The sequence below is a fragment of the Musca autumnalis genome, unplaced genomic scaffold (genome assembly GCF_047663935.1).
Source record: "Musca autumnalis isolate F117 unplaced genomic scaffold, ASM4766393v1 scaffold_4, whole genome shotgun sequence".
Lineage (NCBI taxonomy): Eukaryota > Metazoa > Arthropoda > Insecta > Diptera > Muscidae > Musca > Musca autumnalis.
The window spans coordinates 57,681,499-57,695,442 of NW_027411977.1; positions in this window are offsets into that span (position 1 = coordinate 57,681,499).

Below are 13,944 nucleotides of genomic sequence, written 5' to 3' on the forward strand. Positions count from 1 at the left end.
AAAACTATCCATATAAAAAATTCAGAAAATGGCATAAGATTAATTGCCAATTTGACCTCAAAATCAGTTCAAATATTTCAAATTTCAAAAGGAAATCAAATACTTAATCTCCACTTTGATACTTCATCTGCACTTTCGCAATTTTTTTTTTCTAAAAGGCAGACAACCCAATTTTTCTTAAAATTCATTTGATTTGAATTGTGTCTAGCCTTGAATACAATATTGCTGAAATGAAAACAAAATCAATAGATATTCAACAGACCTTTTTAGAAATTAAAATAGCAACTCATGTAACGGTCTCTTGAAATAGAACAATTTTATGCTCCAGAAATTTTCAAATTAAAGACAGAAGACGACCAATCGTCAAATGTAAATACTGAAAGAAAATCAATGAAGCCCATTTGGATTTCAAAAGTACAACATGCAGTGTTGTGTGAGTCAATTGTAAATACAATTCTCACTGATAAACATTAGAATGTTTCGAACATTTTGCGACATTTGGAGTATGCAACGGTTGTCTTGCACGATGTTCCTTGTTAAGTGTCCATGACAGTTTTGAGTCTAGGTTGACAACGCCTAAGTAATTGGCCTGTTCTGATAATGTGGATTGCATATTTGACATTCGGCACATATGGCTCCCAACCGTTTGCGGAGATACAAGAGGAAATCCCAGCAGTATTAAGCGGACAACCTGGCAGATCTAAAGCGAGTAGGTGTGGCGAGACTTTCCCCAAAAAATCCAATAAAAGTCATTAGTTTAGGATCTGAGTAGTAATCGACAAAAAGGTATCAGTCGCCTTTTTCGACAGAGATATACCCACAGCCTGTGTGAATTGAAACTTTCACCTATGAGCAGAAATCGAACAGATACCACAACAGTTATCGTCCCAACCAATCATTTCTAGTGGCTGATGGTAAATTTAGAGCTTTTGGAACATTATATAAGGTAGCATGGACTTACCGACGAAAAATATAATATCGCTGTAAACAGGAACAAAAGGAGTATCTTCGGTAAAAATTCCAAATAAACCTCGAACAGTTGAAGTTCCAAAATGAACCTTCAACTGCACTTAAAAATAGTGGACAGATATGATTCGTTTTCGAACTTAAACTATGATTGGACAAAATATTACGAGATTTAATGTTTAGACCAAATCGGTTGATCCGTTCAGGAGATTTTGCTAGTACCATTTTAGCGAAAAATTATGCAATTTTTTGGGTGAGGTTCATTACGATGTGCATAGTGTGAACCAAATCGATTATTTCCTTTAAAAGTGTGTAACGATAATGTCAAGAAACAGGAACTTGCCCACAAAAACCATACTACATACAAAGACATACTTGCGAACATGACTAAATCAACTCAGAATCCGATTTGGTCCACACGTATTTGGAGTCTAAACCATTATTTTGATTAGGAACATTTTGATCGTATGAAAGTGTATATATCCTCGTTGGCCGAAGGCTGTTGGTATTAGCATGAACAAAAAAAAAAAAAAAAACAAAAACATGATCTGCATCTGGAAGATCCCGACAACTTTAATAGAAATAGAGCAGTTCACGCTTTGGCGGATATAATTTTTAAGTCCACGTTGACAAGAACTGTGGGTAGTTAACCGGAGGCTCAAACTTCTCGCCTCCATGGATGAAAAAAGAACTACAATACCGAACCAGTAAGGAAAGGATTAAAGTCAGGTGGGGCCGATTATTTGATACCCTACACCACTGTGAATATATAAAATATATATGGGAGCTATATCTAAATCTGAACCGATTTCTATATAAAATGGCAAACTTATATCTACACCGAACTCCGTCACACATTCAAAAATTCATCAAAATTTTACAGATATGGGGAGTTTGGTGCATTAAATACGTCAAATTGGGCGAAAATATATATGCGAGCTATATCCAAATCTGAACTGATTTCGATCAAATTTGGCACATTTATTTCTAGGCCGAATTCAGTCACTCATTCCACTTTTCATCGAAATCGGACATATACATATGTACATATAGCGTGTTTGGTGCAGAAAATACGTGAAATCGGCCAAAAAAATATGTGGGAGCTATATCCAAATCTTAACCGATTTCGATATAAGTTGGCACATATATTTTTAGTCCGCATTCAGTCACACATTGCAAGTTTCATCATAATTGGACGTATATAGCGTGTTAGGAGCAGTAAATACGTGAAATCGGACGAAAATATATATGGGGACTATATCCAAATCTGAACCGATTTTCACCAAAAGCAATAGCGTTCTTCCTATTGCTAAAAAACTATATTCCCCAGTTTTCAGCTGAATTGGACAATAAATGCGACCTATTCGATACGAATGGACGGACCGACGGACAGACGGACATGCATAAATCGACTCAGAAAGTAATTCTATACATATCCCTAGAAGGAACTATGGGTATATCTCTTTTCCTTATGCATGTTACATACAAATGCACTAACACATAATACCCCTTACCACAGTGTGGTGTAGGGTATAAAAAACAAAATTTTAAAACTTCAGATTTATCTGTGTCCATGCACCGACCTAAAACAATGACGAACAGACGAAAAAAATTAACACTCTACAGGCAATGTCACGTGACAGATTATCTTGAAAAATAAATCTCAAATCCTTCATATAAAACGGAAAATTTGTTTATTCGGCAAGTTGATACTTTTCGATATATTAACGGGAAAGCTCTAGAATTCCTCGCGACCACCTATTCAAATCATTGCTGGCCACGTTAACTACAGGCTAAGCCCACTTCTCGGCCTCATGATATGTAGATCGTGTTGCAATTGAACCCCTTGCAATCTCCAAAAGAATTTAATTGTTTTCTTTAAATAATTACCTTAAAAACAACCACAGAAAATTTGGATCCGTTATTCACACTATGTAAACCATTACAACGTAATGTAAACAAAAACAAGTAAAAACGTTAAGATCGTCCGGGCCGAAATTTTTAAATAGTCTTAATTAAAATGGAGTTTCCTTTCACTATTTTAGGTGGAAACATTTTTCGACCAAAATACCGAAAATCAGGAGGAACTTTATATATCGGACCCATACCAAAACATGGACCTATGTTGACTATTTTTCGTGAAGAAGTTTCCTGACCACTGAAAATTCAAATGTCAAATTACCGCTAGTTCGATTTTTGGTGCTAAGTTTCATGACCACAGAGAACCTCAAATGTCAAATTATAGCTAGTTCTAATTAATTAAAAATTGTAGCTAAAATTCTCAAAACACTGAAAATCGGACGGAACCGTTATATGGGGGCTATAACAAAACATAGAGGTATATTGACGATTTTCAGTGGAGAAGTTTCGTGGCCGCCGAGAACCTTATATGCCAAATTACATATAGTTCGCTTAACAATTTTAGCTAAACTCCTCAAAATACTGAAAATCGGGAGGAACCGGTATATGGGGGTTATACCAAAATATAGACGTATATTGACGATTTTCAGTGCAGAAGTTTCGGGACCACTGAGAACGTCAAATGTCAAATTACAGCTAGTTACTAGCCGTACTATTGTAGCTAAAATCTCAAAATACCGAAACTCGGTAGGTACCGTTATATGGGGGCTATGCCAAAACGTGAACCTATGTTGACAATTATTTGAGGAGATGTTTTGTGACCACTGGGAACTTCAAGTGGAAAATTACAGGTAGTTTGGTTAAAAGTTGTAGCTAAAATCCTCAATCGGGAGGTACCGTTATATGGGGGCTATACCAAAACATGAACCTATGTTGATGGTTTTGGGTGGAGATGTTTTGTGACCACTATGAACCTTAAATTTTAAATTACAGAGAGTTTGGACAAAAAATTTACCTAAAATCCTCAAAATGCCGAGGCATCGTTATACGGAAGTTATTCCAAAACCTGTACGTATCTTTAACATTTTTAGTGAGGCAGTTTTTTGAGCACAGGGTAAAAGGTAAAGTCCCCAAAATAGCGAAAAGCGGGTGGTACCGTTACATGGGGGCTATACTTAAACCCGGACCTATGTTGACAGTTTTTGGTGTTGTAGTGTTGTGACATCTGAGACCCTTAAATGTCAAATTACAGATAGTTCGGTTAAGATTTGTAGCTAAAACCCTCAAAATGCCGAAAATAGGGAGGTACCGTTATAGGGGCTATGCCTGCCAAAAGTGGGCCGATATATACCATCTTCAAACTTGACCTGCCTATGGAGAAAAGACACTCGGGTGATAAAATATAGCGCTCTAGCTCAATTATTGTGGACGCTAAAGTGATTACAATAGATGGGCAGACGAACATGGCTATATTGACTCAGAATTTGATCCTAATCAAGAATATATATATATTGGAACCATACTTTAGCATGGATGGTATCAATGTTTTGTAATGTGTTAATTTTGTTTGTCGAGATGTGGCTTTGTTCTTAAATAGCTTTCTTAAGCAAAAGTAGCATTTGTTGCTAACACAACTGATGTTGTTTGTTGTGTTTATGGCTGTGCCGATGTAGACGATGTCTTTCACCAACTTCCACTGTTGGTCCGAGTTCTATGAACGCATTGCACGTCGACACCATCAACTTGGTCTTTTCGCCGTTCACCGCCAGACCTCCTTCAACTTAGCAGATTCTCCTTCAACTTTCTTAAAGGTATCTTTTATTTCCCTTACTGATCGTCCCATGATATCTATATCATCCGCATAGACAAGCAACATCCCAGCAAAAAATCGGATTCGTTGGCCATTATGTGGCCTATTACAAAGTAATGTAAACAAAAATGACTACTTATATTACTCCTTACCATGTTATGAGTACAAATCCTTCGCTCAGCGTGAGTTTTTGTTGACAAAATAAACGGTGGGGCACACGTTAGCGTTTAAAGCACCCTTAATGTTAGTATGCGTGGTGGTGTGTATAATGTATTCGGCTACAAATCAGAAGTTCGCATGATCAAATACAGCAGAGACCGAAATAAAATAAAAATATCAAGTGTGTGTTGAAATTGAAAACAAATTCCACCTCAGCTGTTCTAAAAATATGATTTTTAGAACTTCTAGCTGCCCCATAATAACTATTTATTCTTGTGGTCATAGAATAATTAGTAATTCAGTTCGACATGCCCTTGTTAAAATGATGGGTTAATAAGGGGATTGTAAATTGTTACTACTACCAAAAAGTACTATAAAACCCATTTTTAGTAAACATTTTTTGCTGAGATGTGGCTATTGGTGTAACTTGTTTCATTTCCTTTAACATCTGCATCTCGTATAACACTTTTCATAACTTTGAGCGTAGAAGACTGTTGAAGGCTGCTTTATAATCGACAAAAAGGTGGGTGGTAGATGTCGGTCGGCATCTCTTGGGTTTTATCCAGGATTTCCCGCAGTATAAATATCTTATCAATTGCGGAATTGTCAGGTCTAAAGCCGCATTGTTATAGCCCATTTATTTCGTTGACCATAGGCTTTAGTCGTTCACACAATATCCCTGACACCATCTTTAGGCAATTGAAAGAAGATTTATGCCCCTGTAGTTAGAGCATGCAGTCTTATCTCCCTTCTTGTGGACGGGACACAGGATTCTCAGGTTCCAATTGCCGGGTATGCGTTCTTCCTGTCAGATGGTGCTAACGAGCTGATGCATACACCTTATCAGCGTCTCTCCTTCGGGTTTGAACAGTTAGCCTGGTGGGCCATCAGCTCCTGCAGCCTTATTATTCTTCAGCCGTTTAATTGTTGTCTTTACCTCATGGCCGGGCGGTATAAATTTAATGCCACTGTGCAACATTTTCAAGGTAATTTTGTGCAAACAATTTCAAATGCGGTTTTTATGAAAGTACAGACGCAATAGACAAAAACCCTCTTTGGATTTTGTTTTGTTAGATCGGGTTCGGATTTTATGGCCCTATCTAAACATGGCTAAATATTGACTTTTTAAAGAAATTCGGGGCTATATCTTTGAAACCAATACCAATCTTTCCATGACATCAGCAGCAAACTTGTAGATAAGAACAGAAAGAACGTATTTGGAAACATAATGAACACGAATAGCCTCAGTTATTGCCTCAAACTTTATAATATATCTAAAGTTTCCGTGATTTGTATATATTTTGCAGCGTATCTCCAAAACCGTCAAATTTTTCTTAATGTTATCTTTGGGAAAAATATTCGCTGGAATGTAATACACAACTCTTCAGAACATATCATTGTTGTAAAATTCCTCTATCGAATTGTTTCTATCATATTTTTCAACGACAATTTGATAAATATATCAACAATACATTGAAATTTCAAATATGAGAATAAACAGCCTGTGTGAACGTTGTTTGAAATATGTTTTAAAGAAAGTATGATATAAAATACCGCTTAAACAACATGAAATAGTGTTTTACAGTTTCAGAATGTTCTGAAGAATTGCGAGGACATTATTTGGAAAATGTTTGCTAAAGGCTACTTGGTTCAACTCTCAACAGTTTGGCAGTTACTGACCATAATTCCAGAAATTATGTAATCTTTCCTATATTTTGATGCGCTATATGTGGTTTTTCGTCGTTCGACTGTTTGACATATACGTTTTACTACTTTAGGACTACAATAGAGCTGAAGACCGCAAAGCAAAATTCTTATTAGTTTCTGAGATAAAGCACGGTTAAATTGAAAAAAGGGTCGTTTTAGCCCGGTATAGATGAGGCCATAAAATCCAAACCCGATCTAAGAACATGAAACCCAACTAGGGGTTTTGTAGTCTTGATATGTACTGTCAGAAAATGCGCACTAGAAGTTGTTTGCATTTTCAGTGTTGCACAGTGCTATTGGACACCATCAGTTTGTAAAAATGCTCTTTCCATATCCCGAGCACACTATCTGTATCTGTTACAAAATTACCTTTCTGGCCTCTACATGAGGTTTTGCCTGTACCAAAGCTATCAGTTTCGTAGAATTTTCGGACTTCATTCTGGCTCCAGTACATCTCGATTTTTTCACACTCCCGCTTTTCCAATTTCAATGTTTTTCCTCTTCTCTTCACCCGATACCTCTCTGGTGGGCTTCGCGTTGCTACTTATTTTACAGTAACCCTATATGCAGCTTTTTTATCTTCGGTAGCAGAACAACACTCCTGGTTATACCATGGGTTCCTTACTTTACACTTACTTTATACTTCTTAATATTTCTAACAGATATATATCAGGTTAGAATATGGACTATATTTGTCCACTCCCACACAAATTTCGGATAAGTTCACTTTAAGACTTGCTCTAGAACCACTTTGATTTTAATTAATTTCTCGTTGGAAATCAAGCTTGATGATCAATAATGCAGCTGAAAAGGGGACGCCGACGCGTCGGCACATTTTGAGGAATTTTTTAAACACATTTCTGCAAAACTTTTTCAGTACAATTTTTTCCTAAAATATTAAGAATTACGTCTGCTTGAAATATCTATTCTGAAAATGCCAAGTTTATGTAGCAAAAACTACGTTATGGCGATTTAAAAGCCACAAAATTTAATACTTTTCACCTGTTTCTTAAATTTTAAAAATATGTTCAACTTTAACACTGTGCTACACGAAAAGTAAACAACATACGACTTAGCTATTTTGGCTAGTGAGGTAGAATTTTGTACTCGTTAACCCTGTCAAGACAGATTATCAAAAATTTGTGTTTCAATTTTTCAATTAAGACCCGTTTTTTTAATCTTGCCCCAACGTGCGACGTTTCGAACCCACACACCCACCACTATGTGACATGACATGTTTCGCCTTTGGTAATGAAGGCTCTTCAGACATATCGGATGTGGGACGGCTTGGCTATCATCTAACTTTTACTCTTTCAAATGCAATTTGTTTTGTACAGTGCTGAATGTTTTTTTTTTTTTTTTGATTCATTGTATGGTTTCCATGACAAACGCTTAGCGTAGTCTTCGAAAGTTATAAGTTTTGGCTCTGAACACTAACACGCCGTGACAACAATTTTTTCCTTGTGTTTTTAGTTGAAGCATCTTAAATTCGCTGTCTTTACGACGGTAAATGTTTTTTTTTCAGGGCAAGTCCATATTTCTTGGAAAGAGACTTAAAAAACCCCTATGGCACCATATGTAGGGGCTGAAGGGACCGATAACTCTAGAACTGATCAACCTATTTGGTCCAAAATTTGGCCTTCGTCATATTTTGTCCAAACTTAGTTCGAAGATGGGCAATACCCATCCACAACATCCGGTACTCCCCCATATTTAAAACACGTCACTAGATCTTCTAATATTTTGTCGAAAATTTGTTTATCTTCTATATTGGCCCATATCGGTCCTCCCCTTAGGGTACCTCCCTCACAAAAGTTCAACTTTTGTGTCTAATTGCAGTTTAGAGTCTGTTCGAAAATCCTTTGGAAATGTATACCGATGCTGTTCGTTGTGGTCCTTTTTACAGCGATATTACTTTTCCATGCTTCCGCAGATCAAAGCTGCCGAAAAAAATGGTTTCTATGGATATATTAGGATATAACTCGGTTATCTGACCACGTACATTAACGTAATTGGCATCTATGGAACGGTAAAGAATTATTCTTCCAAATATGACTTACGTGGGCGGCATGAAGAACGTTGGTTGGAATGTTGGTCTATTTAACGGGATAAATTGGTTGGTTTTTATCTTGTTTTTGGAGGTTGTTTTGTTTCCCCATGCCTATTTCAGCATCATAAGATAATCGGCACTATTGTTTATGACATGTTGTATTTACAGCATAAAACAATTTATATCGTATACCCCCTCCAGAGGTGAAAGCGGGGAGAATTCTACGTTCATGGCTTCTTAAAACAATCTTTGCTGCAGCACAAAGTGGTAACCAGCGTATTAGCTTGATATTTTCACTGGAAATATTTTTGGCCATATCATCACCCAAATAAAATAAAATTCAAAATTGTAATTTTTCTTTTACAACCTAATATATTTTGTATATTTGGGTCATGTCTTGCGATAGTAACACACATATATACATACGATTCACTAAAATGTGAACCTGTTGGATGTCGAAGGCATTTTCCTTCTGGTTGCCGGAATTTAAATCATCAAACTGGCTGTCTGTCAGATGCTTGATTTGTTGGTAATTGAAAATCTGTGTTTATTGACGTACGGTTTTTTACTTATATTGTCCAAGACTGTGAATGTGAATCTTGGTAATATTGGGACACAGAGAGCGAGAGAGAGATGAAAAACAAAAACTTTTCACATTTACATAGATTTTTGTTTATTGGACCAACATTTTGAATATATGACATCCTACAGAGTTACAGCTTAAATTTCTTTGGTGATTTTATAACTTGTGTATTGCTGCTGCTGAGAATGCTCTCATGAAACTATTCAAATGAAATACAAACTTTAAAAGCCTATAACAGCTAATGTAATTTTAACCCATTATACAAATTTTGCGTATACTCATTTGTATCTCGTTCATATTAACTTTTGCGGAATCATGTAAGTAAATTTGATTGACTAAGTTGGCTCTGTACAGAACGTTTGTGCTATAAACCGAAATGGGAAAGTATTTCCATTCTTACTTTCTTTATTTCTCTATTCTTTTTTATTTCTCTAATTTAAAATTTCTTGTTTTTTGATTTCGTTTTCTACTTGTTTACTCAATCGAAGCCTTGGACATATAGTTCTGCGTGTAGCTCCATTTAACGACTTTAAAACTGGTTCATCATCGCTTTCTGAAATACCGCGCCTTTCCATCTCATTTTCCACTTGTTCGCTCCATTGAAGCCTTGGCCTACCAGTTCTGGGTGTACCGCTATGTGGCCCGCATTTTTACGGTTTTTTATCGGGTTCATCATTACTCATTCTTATGACATGGCCTATCCAACGCAGTTGTTGCATCTCGATACGTTTATCTATACTGATGTCATTGTATAGCCGATACAGCTCGTGGTTCATACGACGTCGGTATTCACCATCATCGTATATTAGCCCGTAGATCTTTCAAAGAAATTTTCTCCCAAACAAAAGCTCTGTTTTATCTACTTGCGCAAATATCCAGGTTTCGGAATCATACATTACTACGGGTAGTATCAATGTTTCGGAAAGTGTTATTTTTTGTGACAAAATGTGACTTTGTTTTTAAATTGCTTACTTATGCCAAAATAATATGTGTTTGCCAATATTATTCTTCTTAGCCGAGTTATACGGTGTTTTTAAATACCTCAAAATTAATAGTACCAATTTTCAGAGTTGGTCCGACTTATGTGGACTCACTTCGTGTCGATACTATCAACTTGGCCTTGCCGCCATTTAAAACCAGACACACCTTCGCAGATTCCCTTTCGAATTTTCTTAAAAGTTTCAATATTTATACCTTCAGAATTTATGTATGCTAACGAGGGCATATAAATGTGCCTAATCGAAATAATGGTGTTGACTACAAGTATGTTTGGACGAAATCCATTTCAGAAAATTTTGAGGTGATTTAGCCAAGTGAGTCCGTCTGTCTGTCTGGCTGGAGTTCACGATAACTCTCGAACTGATCAACCAAGTTGGTCCATAATTTAGTCTTCGTCATATTTTTCCAAACTTAGTTTCAGTTCGTTTTAAGGACTTTTATAGAGAAGGTGCAGTTTACGCATTGGTAAATGTACTTACAAAGTACAAGGCCGACATTATTGCCATACAGGAAATACGATGGAACGGGAAAGGCGTCACAACAACACCAAAAGGTGACGCATTTTGTTATAGCTGCCACGACACAAAGTATGAGTTTGGTTGCGGATTTGTCGTTGGTCGGAGGTTAAAACATCTGGTCTCCAGTTTCACTACAGTGATTGAAAGACTCGCTACAATTCGATTAAAAGCAAAATTCTTCAACATCAGCTTTATTTGCGCTCGTGCTCCCACTGAAGACAAGGATACAAGACCAAAGATATATTTTACGAGCGCTTAGAAGAAACTTATGACCGTTGCCCTGCCCATGACATTAAAATTATACTAGGCGATTTTAATGCCAGAATTGGAAAGGAGAATATCTTTGGCCCAGCAGTAGGGAAATTCAGTCTCCACAGTGAAACATCTGACAATGGTATGAGGCTGATAGACTTTGCAGCTGCAAGAAACATGGTAGTTAGCAGTACCAGATTTAAGCATCTCGATATTAATATGGGCATCTGTCTGTCGCCAGATCAAAGAACAAGAAATCAAATTGATCACGTTGTAATAGATGGAAGACATGCATCAAGCGTGTTGGATGTACAATCGTTCCAAGGTGCAAACATAGACTCAGGCCACTACCTTGTTGCAGCAAAGGTACGTACCAGATTGAACGTAGCAAACAAAGTTCGAACAGACACAACACGGAAGTTGGACATCGGTAAGCTGCAATTACAACAGATAGCCACAGCATAATCCACTCAACTTGCCCAACTGCTTAATCAAAGCACTCCTCGTCCCGATAACATATCAGGACAATGGCAAAACATTGCCCACTCCATGCAAACAGCCACAAAATCAGTACTTGGATACCAGAGACCTCCACCAAATAATCCATGGTATGACCAGGAGTATCGTGCTGCTACCGAAGAGAGAAATGTGGCATATAGGGCTACTTTACAATCAGTAGCAACGCGTAGCGCACTAGAGAGGTATCGGAGAAAAGGAGAGAGGAGAAACGTCTTTTCCACAGGAAAAGAGAGTGATGGAAAAGCGGGAGTGTGAACAAATCGAGATATACAGGAGACAGAATGAAGTGCGAAAATTCTACCAAAGAGTGAATCATCAAACTGATGGCTTTGGAACTGGCACATCCTACTGTAGAGACCAGCAAGGTAATCTGGTAACTGATACAGATAGTGTGCTGAGGATATGGAAAGAGCATTTTTCCAAACTGAAGATGGTATTGAATGTATACCACCCGACCAAGATGAGGTAAAGACAGCAATAAAACAGCTGAAGAAGAATAAGGCAGCAGAAGCTGATTACCTACCAGCCGAGCTGTTTAAAACCGGAGGCGACACGCTGATAAGGTGTATGCATCAGCTAGTTAGCTCCATCTGGCAGGAAGAACGCGTACCCGACGATTGGAACCTCAGCATCCTGTGTCCCAGTGTAAGAAAGGAGATAAGACTTTATGCTCCAACTATAGGGGCATAAGTCTTCTCCCTATCGCCTACAAGATAGTGTCAGGGATATTGTGCGAACGACTAAAGCCCATGTTCAACGAAATAATTGGACCATGCCAATACGGCTTGAGACCAAGCAATGTCTGAATTTGGTATCCCCGCAAAGCTCATTCGGCTTTGTAAAATGACTCTAACTGACACAATATCTTCAGTTAAAAGAAAGAACCTCTCCGAAGAGTTTTGTACCAAAAATGGTTTCAGGCAAGGAGACAGCCTTTCGTATGATCTTTTCAAAATCCTGCTAGAAAAGGTTATACGAGAGACAAACGTCAAAGAAAGTGGCACAATCTACACCAATAGCCACATGTTACTTGCTTATGCTGATGATATAGACATGATGGGACGATCTGTAAAAGAAGTAACCGATACCTTTATGAAGGTCGAAGGAGAATCTGCTAAATTGGGTCTGCCGGTAAACGGCGAGAAGACCAAGCTGATGGTGTCGACGCGCAATGCGTCCATTGAGCTCGGACCAACTGTTGAAGTTGGTTCCTATAATTTTGAGGTAGTAAAAGACTTCGTATACCTCGGTATTGCTGTAAACACAACAACCGACATCAGTTGTGAAATAAAAAGAAGAATTGTATTGGCCAACAGATGCTACTTTGGCTTAAGTAAGCACTTTAAAAACAAAGCCACAACTCGTCAAACAAAAATAACGCTTTACAAAACACTGATACTACCCGTGCTGATGTATGTTTCCGAAGCCTGGGTACTTGCGCAAGCAGATAAGGCAGTGCTTGGTGTGTTTGAGAGAAAATTTCTTCGAAAAATCTTCGGACCAATCTGCTATACAACGATATTTGTAAAACCGTATCAACACAAAAACATGAAAAAACAACAACATATTTGCATCGCCATGATGACTTGCACTTCTGCAACAGGGGGAGGATGTTGAATCAACGACAGCTGGTTCAACATAACCATAGATCGCAGCTGATCACCAATATCATTAATTGATGGCAACATCATCATAATAACTAAGCACCCATATAAACGAATGGCAACGTCATTGTTGTCATACAGTGAAAAATACAATAAAGTAAAAATGAAAGTCTGTCAGACATAAAACTAATTGTGGTGTTTTTATTTTATTAATATTAGCAAATTATATTTGCCAATATTAAACGTATCGAGATGCAGCGATTGCATTGGCTGGGCCATATAATAAGAATGAGCGATGATGAACACATTAAAAAGGCGTATAAATTCGAGCCACATGGCGGTGCAAGCAGAATTGGCAGGCCAAAGAATAGATGGCGCAAACAAGTGGATGAAGAGATGACAAGGCGCGGTATTCCAAAAAGCGAAGCACGAAACAGAGAGCATTGGAGATCTTTTCTTAGTTCAGTCTATGGAACAAGTGTTCTATAATGGGCCAGCTAAGTAAGTAAGTAAGTTTCAGTTCGAAGATGGGCTACAACTTCCGGTGCTTCCACTCAATATTAAACAAATTTCACTAAATGGAATGCACGATATCTCTTGAACGAGGCAACCAATTGGTCCAAGCTTTGGATCTCCTAATATTTTTTCCAAATTTAGTTTAACTTCAACATTTGTGTTTAAGTGCAGTTTAGGGTCTTTTTAGAAAATCCTTTGGAAATTTACACCGATGATGTTCGTTGTGGTCCTGTTTAGAACCATATTATATTTTCCGTGGACAAGTTCATGCTTCCTGGCATACTGGTCCAACAGTTTTACGATGACCCACTGAAATGACTAGTGGGCGCAATATCTATATGACGCTCAAAATAAGATCCACTTCTATAATGGACAATGTAGGTCCATTTCATTATGTAACT